This window comes from Tursiops truncatus, chromosome 15 (assembly GCF_011762595.2).
Source record: "Tursiops truncatus isolate mTurTru1 chromosome 15, mTurTru1.mat.Y, whole genome shotgun sequence".
Taxonomy (NCBI): Eukaryota; Metazoa; Chordata; class Mammalia; order Artiodactyla; family Delphinidae; genus Tursiops; species Tursiops truncatus.
Window position 1 is genome coordinate 37133941 of NC_047048.1, and position 16221 is coordinate 37150161.

Sequence of the window (16221 nt, forward strand, 5' to 3'; positions counted from 1 at the left end):
CTCTCCCTGGTCATTGAGCGTGGGGCCAAAGAAGGGTTGGTTGGTTTTTATTTCATCTTAAGATTGGAGAATATGTTTGCTACCGCAAGACAGTGTGTGTGCGAGAGAGAGGGAGAGAGAGAGAGAGGCATGGATCGAGAGCACACGGCATGGATCGAGGGCACACAGTGGAGGGACCTGGCTTCCACCCCCCCGCAGGTGCACACGCTCCTGGAGGCATTTCCAGAGCTCCCCCCCCCCCCCCCCCCCCCCCCCCCCCGCCCAGCCTGAGCCTTGCTTCAGCATCTCCCCCTATCAGACTCAGTCATCCACATCTAAATAGGCATTCTGGGGACCCCAGAGCCGCTGCCAGCATTCTTCCTCGCCCATCTGGGCAGGTCAAATCCCCCAATCTCGCCCCTCCGCCCCCACCCCCCGCAGCAACTCTGCCTCAAAGGATGAGGCTGAGACACCAAGTCGCTCCCGCCTCCAGGCCTCTGCTCGCTGTCCCCTCCGCCGGCCTCCCTTCCTCTCCCCCAACACTGCAGCCAGGTGGCTCCCTCCACCCTTCCCCTCCTACCTGCTCTAAACCCCAGCCCCCTCCCTGCCTTCTCCCAGCGCTGGAAGGCCTTGCTCGCTGGAGCTACAACCCTCGGTTTGGGGGGCTCCCTCCCAACCTGCGCCCAGGTGGTGGGAGGAGTTTATAATGTGTCAGGCGGAAGAATCAGGAAACAGCGCTTACCTGGCTCGGCTTGTTCCGATGCGGCAGCGGCGCCTCCCTGCCCTGCGCTCGGCCGCCAAGTGGCAGCAAAGCGCCGCTTCTCCGCCCCCGCCCCACGGAGGCAGCGGCAGGTAACGCAGGTTCGACCCCCGCCCGCCCCATTGTGCGCCAGGTGCTGCGGCGGCAGGCTAGCCATTTGTTTGCTCACTCAGCTGGCAAGTAAGCGTGATGAAAGGAGGCTTCCCATCACAGCTGAATAGGGGCTGGGTCCCTATGCCTTGCACCCAAAGAAATACAGTGCAAACCTGACCATACTTTGAGTTTGAAGCCTGATAAGGTTACCTGACAAGATTTTGGCTGCACCTGTCCTTGTTAAAGTGGGGGTGGGGGGTGGGAGGGGTCGAGGACGCCAGGACTTGGAGATGTGTTAGAGCAACCACAGTGGCTAGGGACTTCCCTGGCTGTCCAGTGGTTAGGACTTCTCGCTTCCACCACAGGGGGTACAGGTTCAAGTCCTGGTGGGGGAACCAAGATCCCACATGCTGCATGGCCAAAAAAAAAAAAGTAACCACAGTGGCCCAAAGGGAAACCTTTCTCTTTGTTTTAATCTGAGGGATTCTACAAGAAACTGTTATGTCTCCTTCATTCTATAATTCAATGTTTTTTTTAAACACAGGCTCCTTGAGCCCCCAGAACCATCTGTGGACACATGTTCTCCTTGTCCCCACTCTGAATGATTTGTGTAGAGTCAAAGCCAACATGCTCCAAGGCCATTTTGATGCATCCCTTCCCAGTTGCCTGGTGCTCAGACTCCACACCCTGGTCTCCAGGTCTCAGTGATGCTCAGGACCAAGCGTGTGTGTCCCTGAAGCTGAGCGGGGTCTCTGTCCCCGGTAGTCTGACCTTGAGGAGGGGGACAGTCTCAGGTGGCGGATGCATGGCCCAGAGCCCTGAGCCAGGGAGGGCAGCCCAGCCTTGTCATGGGCTCCCCTGCCACCTTCCCTTCACCAGGGCCCCTGTCCGACAGGGCCTCTCCCAGGGGCTGACAGCCACTTTTGCCACCTCCCTGGCCTTGCCCACCACTCCCCACCTGGCAGGCTGTGATGCCACTTATAGGGCTCGGGCAGAGGAGCCTGCGGAGGAGTGGATGTGGAGCAGGATGGCGGAGGCAGCTTGTCAAGGAGCCCAGAAGAGTGGGGTGAAGGCAGCTGGGAGGTCAGGCAATATGGGGGCGGGGGGTGGCCCACCACCCACAGTTTGGGTTTAACACTGAGAGTCCCTTCCCATAGGACCCAGCAATCCCACTCTTAGGCGTAGATGCAAAAGAATTGAAACCAGTCACTCACACTAAAATGTGTACACACGTGTTCACAGCATTGCTGTTCATGACAGGCAAAAAGCGGGAGCAACTCACAGGCTCGTCAGCGGAAGAGGGAGCAGCAGACTGCTCCATCCAGACAGTGGAGCATCGTCAGGCCCCACGCCCCGCACCACGTGGACGCGCCCGGCAACGTGCTGAGCGAGGGAAGCCAGACACTGAAGACCACAGAGCGTGTGTCTCCACTTGGGCAAAGTGTTCAGAACAGGGAAATCCACAGACAGACAGGAAGCGGATCGGTGGTCACCAGGGGCTGGGGGCGAGGAGGAATGGGGAGCAATGGATTCATGGGGATGGGGTTCCTTTTGGGGCTTGGAAATGTTCTCGAACCAGAAAGAGGTGGGTGTTGCACAACATTGTGAATACACTAAATGCCACTGAATCCTTCACCGTAAATGATTACAATGGCAAATTTTATGTTGTGTGTTTTATAATAATAATGGTAATAATACTGTAATAATGTCCTGAAATCTCACCTCCTGGGAGCCCCCTCAGTCTGGACAGGTCAGGATGGCAGGCCACCACCATATACAGACTGGGACAGAGAACGCGTGGAGGTCGATGTTGACCTCGGCAGAGCAGCTGCGGGGCTGCGGGGCGAGAGGCAGGAGGGGAGTAGGGAGGACAAGGAAGCAGCTTGCGTGGACCAGAGAACGCAGCAGAGAGGAAGCTGGAGGAAAGTGCCGGTCAGGGGAGAGCGTTTGTTGTTTTGTTTCTAAATCCAAGCAATTTGAGGTGTGTTTGAATGCTGATAAGAAACTCAGTTGGTGCCATGCATTAAAAAAACTTTTTTTTTCTAAATAGGGAAAGAGAAATATTCTCAGCAAGAATGACCCAAGAAGAGGTAAGTAACTTCATAAACAAACACCAAAACCTGAAAAGCTGGTTGGCCAAGGGAGACCAGAGGCCAATGATTCACAGCAGAAGAATGAGATTGGGGTAACAGAGGGGAAACTGAGGCCCACCCAGGGTGCGGCGGGGTCCCTGGGTGTGGGGTCACCGGGCAGGGCTTGCCGAGCCCTCCCTGCCGAGTTTCTGGGTCCAGATGGGCCTCACTGAGCCTCTCCGCGGCCTTGCAAGGAAGGATGTGTGAGAAGGAGAGCTTGGGGAGCAAAGCTGGAGAAGAAGAGTGGGGGGGAATCCCACAGGACACTGCCTCCTGCCCGGGTTGAGGGGTGACGCTCAGATTCCGAGATCACTCAGGGTGCGAGTCAGGACTGGGTGCTCACACTGTTTGCTCTGGGCTGAATTGTGACCCTGCCAATCTGTTACGTTAAAGCCACACTGGTCCTGCACCTCCCACTTCCAGAGCTGTGAGAAGTAAATGTCTGTGGTTTGTTACGGGGCCGAGCAGACTGAGGCACCATCCACTGCTGTGAGGTCTGGATGACTGTCCACTGTCCTTCCATGTGTCCGGCCCTTTGGCTGCCCACCTACGGGGCCTGCTATTTAAGTGGTGCCCCCTGGTGGTCTGCAGAGGGCAGAGAGCCGAGAGCTGAGCAGGGGTGCCTGCTCAGGGGGGAGAAGTGGCAGGCGGGTGCAGAGGGGCCTGAGGGATCCTTGGAGCAGCTCCAGGTGAGCGGTGCAGCAGCCCTGAGGCGGGGGAGTGTCTTATTCAGGCCACTTTCATGGTGCTCAGCGCAGGCAGAGAGCCTGGGGAGAGGTGTGTTGAATCAATGAACAAATGAATGAATCGCGTGGGACTCTTCCGGCCCATCTCTGGGCCGGAAGTCCTAGAGGCGGGAGGGTGGGAGGACGTGTTACCAAGGCCCGGCAGGAGGGCATGGCACTCCTGCATCCGGGGAGGAACTGGGAGCACAGGGCAGGAGTGTTCTGCCTGTTTCACACCAGCCCGATCCTGAGGCAGAGAGAGCGTGCGGGAGGGCCTCTTCACACCTGGGATGGATCTCCTGGCTGGAGTGGGGGTGTGGAGTGTGGGGGTGGTCGTTGTGAGGTGGGAGAAAGCCCAGCCGTTGCCCCAGCCCCAGTCCTGTGTGCTGAATGCTCAGGGGGTCTGAATAGACCACAAGCCATGGGGCACAGAATTCCAGTGCCAGCTCTACCCGGTGAGACCCTGGGAAGATCATGCCTTCACAGCACCAAGTCGTACAGCCCAGGCAGCAGGGCCACTTGGACTAGCCTGAGTCTGCTGTGGGGCCCCTTCTTGCTGGGCTCCACTCAGAATCGGCAGTTGATAATTGGTCCTCACCTGATAACGTGTTGGTGCAGCATTCCCAGTGTGGTCCACACACCTCCAGAACCAGAGGTGCTGCTGAGTGCTGTGCTGCTTTGTTGACAGCAGGAGGTGCAACATGGAAGTTGTCCTTTTTCTTGGAAGGGATGCCCCCAAAGCACTGTACCCTGAAAAACTCATCAATGAACCACACCCCTGGCAGGTGTGTGTCTTACCAAGTCCCATCATCATGATGTCATCAACGGGATGGCTGGATGCTCCAGGGCAAGACCACGTGCATGCACTGCTGTCCCCCCCAGGTAAACTCTTCCATCCTCCTTGCTGATGAGGATTGGAAAGAACACACCCACCAGATCCGTAGCCACATTCCAGGTGCCAAAGACTTGTTGATCTGTCCTGGTGAAGATTCCAGCCCAGCATCTACAGTCAAAGTTACCAAATATCCACGAGGATCCGTGTGGTTTTTGCAGGGCTGTAGTGGTGTGTTCAGGGGACGTGATGAGGACCACCCTGCATCACTGAAGTCTTGAGTGTGGCCCGGTCTTGGCTGGTCCTGCTGGATGTCCTGTTGCATCTGACTTACAGACTTGGCTGGGAGAGGAGAAGGCCTTCCCACCATAAAGGCTCCACAGCGGATCTGAGACTTCCCTCTGGGAAAACGGGGCTCACTGCTCTCTGTCCTCCTTCCCCTGAGTCCTGGGATGGAGGAGGTGGCACCTCTTGATGGACAGCAGTACATAGTCAGAATCTGGCAACAATGCTTCATTTTCACCGTTTTCTTTTCTTTTCTCTTCTTTTTTGTGGCCACACCACACGGCATGTGGGATCTTAGTTCCCCGACCAGGGATGGAACCCGTGCCACCTGCATTGAGAACTTGGAGTCTTAACCACTGGACCTCCAGGGAAGTCCCCATTTTCACTGTTTTTGGTTTTGAATTTTATTTAATTTATTTTTTTATACAGCAGGTTCTTATTAGTTATCCATTTCATACCTATTAGTGTATATATGTCAATCCCAATCCCCCAATTCATCACACCACCAACCCCCACCCCCCCCCCCGCCACTTTCCCCCCTTGGTGTCCCTACGTTTGTTCTCTACATCTGTGTCTGTATTTCTGCCCTGCAAACTGGTTCATCTGTACCATTTTTCTAGATTCCACATATATGCGTTAATATACGATATTCGTTTTTCTCTTTCTGACTTACTTCACTCTGTATGACAGTCTCTAGATCATCCACGTCTCTACAAATGACCCGGTTTCGTTCCTTTTTATGGCTGAGTAATATTCCATTGTATATATGAACCACGTCTTCTTTATCCATTCGTCTGTCGATGGGTATTTAGCTTGCTTCCATGACCTGGCTATTGTAAATAGTGATGCGATGAACATTGGGGTGCATGTGTCTTTTTGAATTATGGTTTTCTCAGGGTATATGCCCAGTAGTGTGATTGCTGCATCATGTGGTAGTTCTATTTTTAGTTTTTAAGGAACCTCCATACTGTTCTCCATAGTGGCTGTATCAATTTACATTCCCACCAACAGTGCAAGAGGGTTCCCTCTTCTCCATACCCTCTCCAGCATTTGTTATTTGTAGATTTTCTGATGATGCCCATTCTAACTGCTGTGAGGTGATACCTCATTATAGTTTTTTTTTTTTTTTTTTTGCTGTACGTGGACCTCTAACTGTTGTGGCCTCTCTCGTTGCAGATCACAGGCTCCGGACGCGCAGGCTCAGCAGCCATGGCTCACGGGCCCAGCCGCTCCGCAGCATGTGGGATCTCCCCGGACTGGGGCACAAACCCGTGTCCCCTGCATCGGCAGGCGGACTCTCAATCACTGCGCCACCAGGGAAGCCCCTCATTATAGTTTTGATTTGCATTTCTCTAATAATTAGTGATGTTGAGCAGAAGTTTCATGTGCTTCTTGGCCATCTGTATGTCTTCTTTGGAGAAATATCTATTTAGGTCTTCTGCTCATTTTTTGATTGGGTTGTTTGTTTTTTTAATATTGAGCTGCATAAGCTGTTTATATATTTTGGAGATTAATCCTTTGTCTGTTGATTTGTTTGCAAATATTTTCTCCCATTCTGAGGGTTGTCTTTTCGTCTTGTTTGTAGTTTCCTTTGCTGTGCAAAAGCTTTTAAGTTTCATTAGGTCCCATTTGTTTATGTTTGTTTTTATTTCCATTACCCTAGGAGGTGGATCAAAAAAGATCTTGCTGTGATTTATGTCAAAGAGTGTTCTTCCTATGTTTTCCTCTAAGAGTTTTAAGTGTCCAGTCTTACATTTAGGTCTCTAATCCATTTTGAGTTTATTTTTCACCGTTTTAACTATTGTGTTGTAGTTCTATTTATGACAAGTGTCACTGGCCTTCCGTTTCTGATTGTGCTATACAGTTTTTGTTTTTAATCCAGATCTTAGCTAAACATTTGAACACATTTAAAGACAAAACGTGGGGCAGAGATAGGGGAGGGTAAGGACTCCCAGGAGCAGCTGCCTTTGCTCTTTGCCGCCCCCTGGTGGCCGCATCCTACAGGACGCCCTCCCCTGAGCAGTTTTCTGTTGGCCTCTGGGTGGTGTAAACGGAGTGTCCACTCCATGCCCGGCACCCTCCCCCCACGCCCCCGGGGACCAGAGACAAACCGGAGACACGGGAAGGCTGGTGCTTTGGGGGAAACGGCCAGAGATGGGCCGGAGTGGACGGAAGTGCGCCCCGCCCGGCTCAGAGCTGAGCTGTGGGGGGCCCCTCCCAGGGCACGGGGGCCTGAGCCCAGAGCAGCGCCTGCAAGTGGGCTGTGGTGGGTGGGACACGGGGACAAGTTTCCGCAGGACCGCGGGGCCCTGACCGCCCGCGCACTGACTGCTCGCTGCCTGTTAAGATGCTTAAAACAGGGATTTCCCTGGTGGTCCAGTGGTTGGGACTTCACCTTCCAATGCAGGGGGTGCGGGTTCAGTCCCTCGTTGGGGGAGCCAAGATCCCACACGCCTCGCGGCCAAAAAACCGAAACATAAAACAGAAGCAATACTGTAACAAATTCAACAAAGACTTTAAAAATTGTCCACAGCAAAAAAAAAAAAATCTTAAAAAAAAAGATGGGGCCTGCAGTTACCCCTCCAGGCCACACGGGGGCGCGCGGGCCGGGAGGAGGGGCGTGGCCAAGGTCGGGCCGCAGGTGGGACCAGTCTCTTGACACCTGGCGGCTCTGCAGGTGGGGGCGGCGCTGTTAGGACGCCCCACCCCCACCCACCCCCCGGGGGCCGGCCGGCCGGGCGCTGTAAACTCCACCCACCGCCGATTTTTAAACTCTTGCTCCGGGTACGGGCTTTAGGGCTGCAGAAACTGCTCACATTTGCGTGCCAAACCCTCGCTGATCACTAACTGAAACGTCTGCACTGAGTTGGCTGACTCAAACAGACCAGGGACTTGAGAGGGGAAAAAAGATCTTGGTTATAAAGTTCCACCTTCGCGCGCATGGTTCTTGTGGACACTTGTAGTGTGAAGTGTGCTGCTGGCCCCGTCTGCACCCTTGACCTCTAGCATTGCAGTTTTCTTCCTGCCCTCGGAGCCAGGTGTGGGAGTGACCCCGGGGCTGTGGAGAGGAGGGGAGGAAGCCTGGTGGACAGAGAGAAGGTCTGAGGGCAGAGAGGATGCGTCTCCTCGTATCTCAGCCCCGCCTGCCTCAGGGAAGGTGAATCAGGACCCAGAGGGAAAGACCGAGGGCCCTGCTCTTTGTGCTGGGTTCGAGCGGTTGGGATTTATACTCCTGGGGTGTGAAATCGCCCAGTCCTTCCCACCCGCCTTTGCTGCGCCCCCTGGTGGAACCCTGTTGCAACACTTGCTGGGGCAGGAGGGCCTCCCTGCCAGCCCTCCCCCAGGTGTTTGCTCTGGGCCCATCTGGGGTCAGGTTCCCTCCAAGCAGAGCTGAAGTCCGGGATTCCTCCTCTCACTCAGTGTGAAGCCTGGGGACTCCAGCCACATCTCTGAGTTAACTTCTCATGTGCTGCTTCTTCTTCCATATGCTGCTCGCATCTTGATGATTTGTGATCTCATTCTCCGTGAGGGAATCTTCTCTGGGCTCTCTGCCCGGGGTGCGAACGTCGGGCCAGGGCACAGGCACGCCTCACTTCACTAAGTACCAGGCCGATGACCGTGCTTGTCGCCACTCCACTGCAGTGGGTTGAATGTTGACCCCCAAAGATCTGTCCGTGTCGTCACCTCTGGGACCAGTGGGTGTTACATCATATGGCAAACGATGTGATGACGGCTCCTGAGAGGAGAAGCCTGTCTTGATTTCATGTGTGGGCCCTGAATGCAACCGAATGCATCTTAATAATAGACACACGTAGGGGACACGGAGGCAACGTGGATATGGAGGCAGAGACAGCAGTGATGTGGCCATCACGCCAATAAAAAAAGAGAAAATTAACACATTTCTGTTGTTTTCAGCCATCAGTTTGGTGCTTGTTACAGCAGCCATGGGAAACAAGTCCACTCACCTTGGAACCGAGAGCGCCCGTTTCTCTGCCTTCCCCCAAATTTTGTTATTACCTAGGTTTAAAATTTTTCCTTTCTGACGGTTGATCTTTAGAATTCTGCACCAATGTCCTGCGTGCATTATTTCAGTACCTGTAAAGTCTCTTTTAAAAAAGGCAGCTTTAATGAGGTGTAATTTAATAACACTCATCAGCGTTAAGTATACAATGTGATGAGTTTTTGACAGAAGTACACAATCACACAAGACTTCACGTTCGGCCTGGTTGATGTGGCAGAGAAATTAGTGAGCAGCTCAGCCCTCTGTCCTGGTGTTCTTGCTGCCCTGAGCCATTTCCCCTCAACGCCAGGCCTCAGCTGCCCTCTGTCACGGGGATCCCAGCCCCCAACTCACACGTCCTTCTACTCCCAGGGTATTATTTTGTTTCGGCTGGTGTATTGTTCTCCTGGGGCTGCTGTAACAAAGTATCACAAACTGGATGACTTAAAACAACAGAAATTAATTTTTTCAAGGTTCTGGAGGCCAGAAGTCTGCAATTGAGGTGCCAGCAGGTGGGTTCTTTGCAGAGGCTCTGAGGGAGCACCTGCTCTAGCCCCTCCGGCTTCTCCCAGCTCCTGGCCGTCCTTGTCATCCTCTTTCCTGTGGACACATCACTCCACCCTCTGCCTCTGTCTTCTCTCCTAAGGATGCCCTAATCCAGTATGACCTTGACTTGTTACACCTGCAAAGACCGTATTTTCGAATAAGGTCCTCTTTTGAGGTTCTGGGTGGACAGGATTTTTTGCGGATGCTATTCCAATTCACTGAGTCTGGGAAAGGGAGCCAGGAGTCTATGGGGCCCTATTTCCCGCCAGGTGGAAGCTGCACTCCCAGCATCCTTTCCTGAAATCCCTCTTCTGCTTGAGTCAGCGAAGTCGGTGTCTGAGGCTGGCACCCAGGTGTCACTGACCAAGGAGTCAGCCAGAGGTGTGGTCAGGGGACCGCCACCGGTGTGATGCAGGGTGGCACATAGGCAGGGGCCAGCAAGAGACCCCCACCCCGATCCTGTAGGTCTGCCCGGCTTACTGGGTGATACGTAACTTCCAACCCATACGTTCCTGCACATCTACCCCACGGCCATGAAGCCACACACGGCTTCCTAAGGCTGCAGCCCCGGCACATGGTCAGTGGGTCGTGCGCCCCAATTCATCCCCTCCACCCTGCTCTGCCCACACCTGCAGCAGTTGTCACTCGTGGATGTGTCCCCAGGACTTGCAGGGTGTCCTCACAGATGCCAGATGTTCTCACCTTCCTTCCTCTGCCCCTGGGTGACAGAAAGTCCTGCAGGCCCAGGTGGCAGGGGTCGCTGGCATCCTGTGTCTCAGCCGAGTGAAGGGACCACTCCTCTCTCGTGGACATGGTGGGCGGATAGAGAGGGTTGCTCCTGCCACTTTCTCCCCGAGGACTCTACCTGGCGACCGGACATGCAGCGTCTCCTGTGACATCTCACGCCCGCCCATCTGATGGTGCCTTCACTCTGCATCCTGCTCTGTGGCCGCCTGGCCCCACTGGTCACCTCCACACCTGCCCCCTCCCCCAGCTCACCCTCTATGCCTTGAGCCTGTCTTAGACTTTCTTTTCTTCCCCCTAGTTAATTACAAGCAATTTAAAATAGACTTTGGGACTTCCCGGTTGGCACCGTGGTTAAGAATCGGCCTGCCAATGCAGGGGACACGGATTCAATCCCAGGTCCGGGGAGATCCCACATGCCACGGAGCAACTAAGCCCGTGCACCACAACTACTGAAGCCCACGTGCCTAGAGCCCATGCTCCGCAACAAGAGAAGCCACCGCAATGAGAAGCCTGTGCACCGCAACGAAGAGTAGCCCTTGCTTGCCGCAACTAGAGAAAGACCGCGCGCAGCAACGAAGACCCAACATAGGCAAAAAAAAAAAAAAAAAAAAAAAAAAAATATATATATATATATATACAAACTACACTTTATTCTTTTTTAAAAAATATATTTATTTATTTATTTTGGTTGCACTGCATCTTAGTTGTGGCATGTGGACTCTTAGTTGCGGTATGCATGCGGGATCTAGTTCCCCAACCAGGTATCGAACCCAGGCCCCCTGCACTGGGAGTATGGAGTCTTACCCACACCAGGGAAGTCCCTAGGCTTTATTCTTTAAGAATATATATTTTTTTCTTTTGGCCATGCCATGTGGCTTGCAGGATATCAGTTCCCCGACCAGGGATTGAATTAGAGCCCTCGGCAGTGAAAGCCCAGAATCCTAACCACTAGGCCTCCAGGGAATTCCCAAGAGCATTTTTAGATTTAGAGAAAAACTGTGTCAGGAAGTCCAGGTCTCACACAGTTTTCTGTGGCCATCCTCATCCTGAGGTGCCCATGTTAGGACTGATGATCTGATATGGACACAGTCTTGCTGGCTGAAGCCCCACCACCACCCCCGTCTACCCCAGGCTGGTTCCATGTCGTGCCCTCTGTGGGTCCGACAAAGGTATGTATCCTCCCTACACGACACCTTCCCTGGATGATCCCCACCAAGCTGGGTCCCCTCTGACCCTGTCAGCCCCTGGGGATGCTTTTCCTGCATCAAGTTCCAACCTGACAATTACAGAAGAGCATCTTGTTTAAAAAGTTTTGTGGGGGGATGTGCAGCCCCTCCCCAAGAAGAGACCAGATGAACTCCCTGCAGAACGCTCCAGAAGGGGCACAGCCAACATTCAGAACTCCCCACCCCCTCCTTTCTTATATAACTGCAAAACATGGGGTCCCCGTTGGGCAGCTGAAATGTTACCACCACAGCCAGCCGACGAAGATGACCCATATAACCCAGCACCCCGAGTTCAGCCAAAGCCTGTTGGCCTTGGCGGGGTGCAGACATCACCCTGCTGAACATGGAGGCCCCTCACTCTCCGAGCACGACAGCCTGGTCTTCCTCCTGCCTGCCTGGCCAGGCAGGACCTGAGCTCTCCTGCACCTCCCATGCCCCAGGGGCAGACAACGCCCCTCATTTTGAGACAGAAAAGCCCAGGCTCAGAGAGGCCAAGAGCCTTGCTGAGGGCCCACAGCACCCAGTTTCTGAGGCTCCCGTGACCTGCCTGCCCTGCATCTGCAGCCAGGAGGTTGGAGCCCAGAGGGGATGGGGTTCCCCCCCCCCCGAACAGTGGCAGTTTCTCTCCCCTCCCCCACATCAGACACACCCTGGGCTGGAGAGCCAGGCAGTTCCCCCATCTCCCAGAGCCGAGAGATGTTTTGTTTCCACTTTCCACACTTTAATGTCGGTTTTCTGCTCATGAAATGTGATATTGGCTTTCCACTTCTGACAGCAATGTGATTTTTAAATTCCAGGTTTCATTCAACATTTGAACAAATTTAAAGACAAAACGTGGGGCAGGAGATGGGGGAGGTTAAGGACTCCCAGGAGCAGCTGCCTTTGCTCTTTGCCGCCCCCTGGTGGCCGCAGCCTGCCGGACGCCCTCCCCTGGGCAGTTTTCTGTTGGCGTCTGGGTGGTACAAACGCCAGACGTGTCCACTCCGTGCCCAGCCCCCCAGCCCCCGCGGGCCAGAGACAAACTGGAGACCCGGCCTTGCCCTCAAGGGCTCCCGGGAAGGCTGGTGCTTTGGAGTAAACGGCTGGAGAGGGGTCGGAGTGGAGGAAAGTGCAGTTCCCCGACTCCCCCCCAGGCCGGGCTCAGCGCTGAGCTGTGCGGACCCCTCCCAGGGCGCCGGGGCCTGAGCCCCGAGCCGCGCCTGCAGGTGGGCTGTGGTGGGTGGGAAACGGGGGCAGATTTCAGCAGTGACACCTGGATGGTGACAGGTGCTGGGAGATGCTGACTACCCTGCAGCGGAGGGTCCTGAGCTCCCTCCCCTTCCTTCTGGGGCATTTAGGGGCTCCCCCTCTGAAGCAGGAGGAAGGACATAATGGCCGGCCATCTGCACGGCCCCCACTTCCTCCAGGGCCTGGGGGGAGGTGGGGCCATGCCAGGACGTTGGTGCAACTGTTGAGGGAGTGACCCGGGGCCTGGTTCATGGCATCCCGCCCAGGTCTCCAGGGATGACTGACTGCATAGCCACCGTCACTACAGGGGTGTCACGGCCTCCTGTGGGCCCCGGCACCCCTCCTCCTCGGGTTCCCTCCATCACGGGATCCCAGGGTGCATGGAAGGCCCTTCCCTGTGCTGCTCCCCTTGTTCCTGGAACTCCATTTCTCCTTCCTTCCCTGGCACATGGGGAGGTGTGTAGCCGACCACCCTAGTCTGTGCCCCTGTAGTGACTGTCCCCCCAAAGTGGGTCATGCACCCCTGCCTGTGGGAATCAGGCTTGGCCACGCAGCCTGTCCAGGAACAGAAGCAAGAGGCCGACTCACCTTCCCGCAGCCCTGGGACGCGCTGTGTGGTCAGCGGTGGCTCCTTCAGAGATGCCCTTCACACATCCCTTTGGGGAGACCCGGCTGCCCCCGCTGCTGGGAGGGCTGCGGGCAGGCCCCTCACGCTTCATCTCTAAGGGACGGCTGGGGGGCCGCTCACCAAGGCCAGGCCCCCTCCCGGGCGTCCGTATCCCGAACGGACGACAGGAGGTTATATAGGCCCCCCCCAGCCTCCTGCCTGGGGCCTCCCTGCTCCCAAACCCCATGTGGCATCGGCTGAGCCCTTGACTGCGTGGCAGCCCAGCTTCTCCCTCTGCCCGGTCCTGCCCTCCTCCCCACCCTCATAAAACTCCCTGTGTGCTAGTCCCGCCTGAGTGTGGGCTTCCTGAGCCTGATCCATGGCAGCTGGAGCCAGGCAGGGCCCGAGGCGGCCACTCTGGGGCGGGGTCTTGGAGCTGGGCCCGCACACTGACGCTGGGTAGCACGAGACTGCAGTGTGGGGTCCAGCTGTGCCGGGGGAGCAGGCAGTGTGAGAAACTGGGGAGGATGGGGGCTTTGGGGCCCGGGAGCTTAGCAGTGATTGTAAACCCAGCGGAGGTGCCCGTTAAAAGAGAAGAAGCTGGGAGCGATTAACCAGCAATTAAAGGCTGAGAGTGAGCGCAGCCCGGCCCCCGGGGGCTCAGGGCAGAGAAAGCGGGGTCTACTTGCCAAGGCCAGGGCCTGGCTGGGAAGAAGCAGGGCCTCCCTCCGTGGCTGACTCCCCAGAAACCTCCTGCACACTGCCCTCTACCTGCAGCAGGGACCTTGGGGTGCATGCTCTGAGTCTCTGCATGCCAAGTACACCTCCACTCCGCCTGCACCCTGGGGGTAGAGGATTCTGAGCCCCCTCCCTCGTTTCCAGTCTCTTGAGATGTGTGACATCACTCTTGTGGAGAAAGCAGGACTTTTTCAGAGTGTGACCCCAGGAACTCTCTTGGAGTGACCCAGAATGGCTAGCCGTGTCTGATGGCTCCACGGTTGCAACTTTGCAACTTCTCCCAAATGCTGGGCTGTTCCAGAGCTTGGCTTCTCATGCAATGGCTCCCTGGGAGCCCATGGGCTCTGGGCGGCTGGGCTTCTGTGGAGTTCCAGTAACAGCTGCCTCCCCAGCTGAGGCGGCTTATGCCTGAGTCACAGCTGTTTGCTTTTCTGTCTGGCTGTTCCCGAGAGCTTGCCCCGGGGGAAGGGCAGGCAGCTGGGGCAGGCACAGCCCTTGGTGCAGCCAGGACGGGGCCACCTTGAGCTCAGTTCTCTTTTCAGGTTGTCAAGAGAATAGGAAAGACCCCTTCTTTGTCTTTTTGTTCCATTTTCTAAGAAGTTTCCTTGAATTGATTTTCCAACTCTTTTATGGAATGTTGAATTTGTTATATTTTTAATTTTCAAGGGCACCTGGTTGTTCTCTATTTCATATTAAAAGAACACAGTGGGACTTCCCTGGTGGCGCAGTGGTTAAGAATCCTCCTACCAATGCAGGGGACATGGGTTCGAGCCCTGGTCCGGGAAGATCCCACATGCTGCGGAGCAGCTAAACCTGTGTGCCACAACTACTGGGCCTGCCCTAAAGAGCCTGTGAGCCACAACTACTGAGCCCGTGTGCCACAACTACTGAAGTCCACATGCCTAGAGCTTGAGCATTGCAACGAAGAGTAGCCCCTGCTCACCGCAACTAGAGAAAGCCTGTGCACAGCAACAAAGACACAACGCAGCCAAAAATAAATAAATAAATAAGTTTATATTAAAAAAACACACAGTATGTAGTTCTTGTTTCACAAAAGCAGCATCTTCTCCCTGAGTTTCCTTAAACTTCTAATTCTCTCTATTGTTAGTTGAATAGCTTTGAATAACTTGTCTTGGTTTGTTTTTATACTTTGGTTTCTAATTCACCACTTTCCGGGGACCCCCAACTGTTTCCTTCCTATTTAAGAATAAATCCCTAGACCCTCCTACACTGTTGGTGGGAATGTAAATTGGTGCAACCACTATGGAAAACAGTTTGGAGGTTCCTCAGAAAACTAAAAATAGAGTTACCATATGATCCAGCAATCCTACTCCTGGGCATATACCCAGACAAAACTATAATTCGAAAAGATACATGCAACCCAATGTTCATTCCAGCACTATTTACAGTAGCCAAGACATGGAAACAACCTGGATGTCCATCAACAAATGAATGAATAAAGAAGATGTGGTATATAAATATACAGTGGAATACTACTCAGCCACAAAAAGGAATGACATAATGCCATTTGCAGCAACATGGCTGGACCTAGAGATTATCATACTAAGTGAAGTAAGTCAGAAAGAGAAAGACAAACACCATATGATATCACTTATATGTGGAATCTAAAATACGACACAAATGAACTCATCTAGGAGACAGACTCACAGATATAGAGAACAGGCTTGTGGTTGCCAAGGGGAAGGGGGAGTGGGAGAGGGATGGAGTGGGAGTTTGCAGTTAGCAGATGCAAACTATTATATTTAGAATGGATAAACAACAAGATCCTACCGTATAGCACAGAGAACTATTTTCGACATCCTGTAATAAACCATAATGGAAAAGAATATGAAAAAGAATGTATGTATATATAAATGAATCACTTTGCTCTACAGCAGAAATTAACACAACCTTGTAAATCAACTATACTTCAAAAAAAAAGAAAAAGAGTAAGGGGGTTCCCTGGCGGTCCAGTGGTTAGGACTTGGTGCTTTCACTGTCATGACCCTGGGTTCAGTCCCTGGTCAGGGAACTGAGATCCCACAAGCTGCACAGCCCAGCCAAAAAAAAAGAAAAAAGATAAAAAGAATAAATCCCTAGGTTTTAAGGGTGGTTTATGTCCAAAGCTCCCAGAATAGCCAAGGGTATTTTCCTAATGGATGAGAACAACTGTGTTTATCAAAAGTTCAATACGAGTGAGGCTCGCAGGTGATGATTTGAATCTGTCACCCTCATTGGGCTTGTCGACTATTTTGTTTTATTTGAAGATGACTGGGCAACAAACTGGGCTTCCCAGGTGCCATTCCCATGTTTGTTGGTCTTTT

The 16221-nt window shown here is 53.8% G+C and overlaps 2 long non-coding RNA genes across 2 annotated transcripts; one reads left to right on the plus strand and one right to left on the minus strand.

Annotated features, from left to right (window-relative positions):
• The first annotated feature begins 1098 nt into the window (after window positions 1-1098).
• Window positions 1099-6498, plus strand: LOC141276502 (uncharacterized). The gene is made up of 2 exons (XR_012326154.1): window positions 1099-3653; window positions 5983-6498. It is a non-coding gene; the product is annotated as an uncharacterized lncRNA (long non-coding RNA).
• Window positions 6499-8913: 2415 nt separating this feature from the next.
• Window positions 8914-13484, minus strand: LOC141276501 (uncharacterized). The gene is made up of 2 exons (XR_012326153.1): window positions 13141-13484; window positions 8914-9221 (listed from the first exon to the last, which is right to left on the minus strand). It is a non-coding gene; the product is annotated as an uncharacterized lncRNA (long non-coding RNA).
• Between the last annotated feature and the right edge of the window lie 2737 nt (window positions 13485-16221).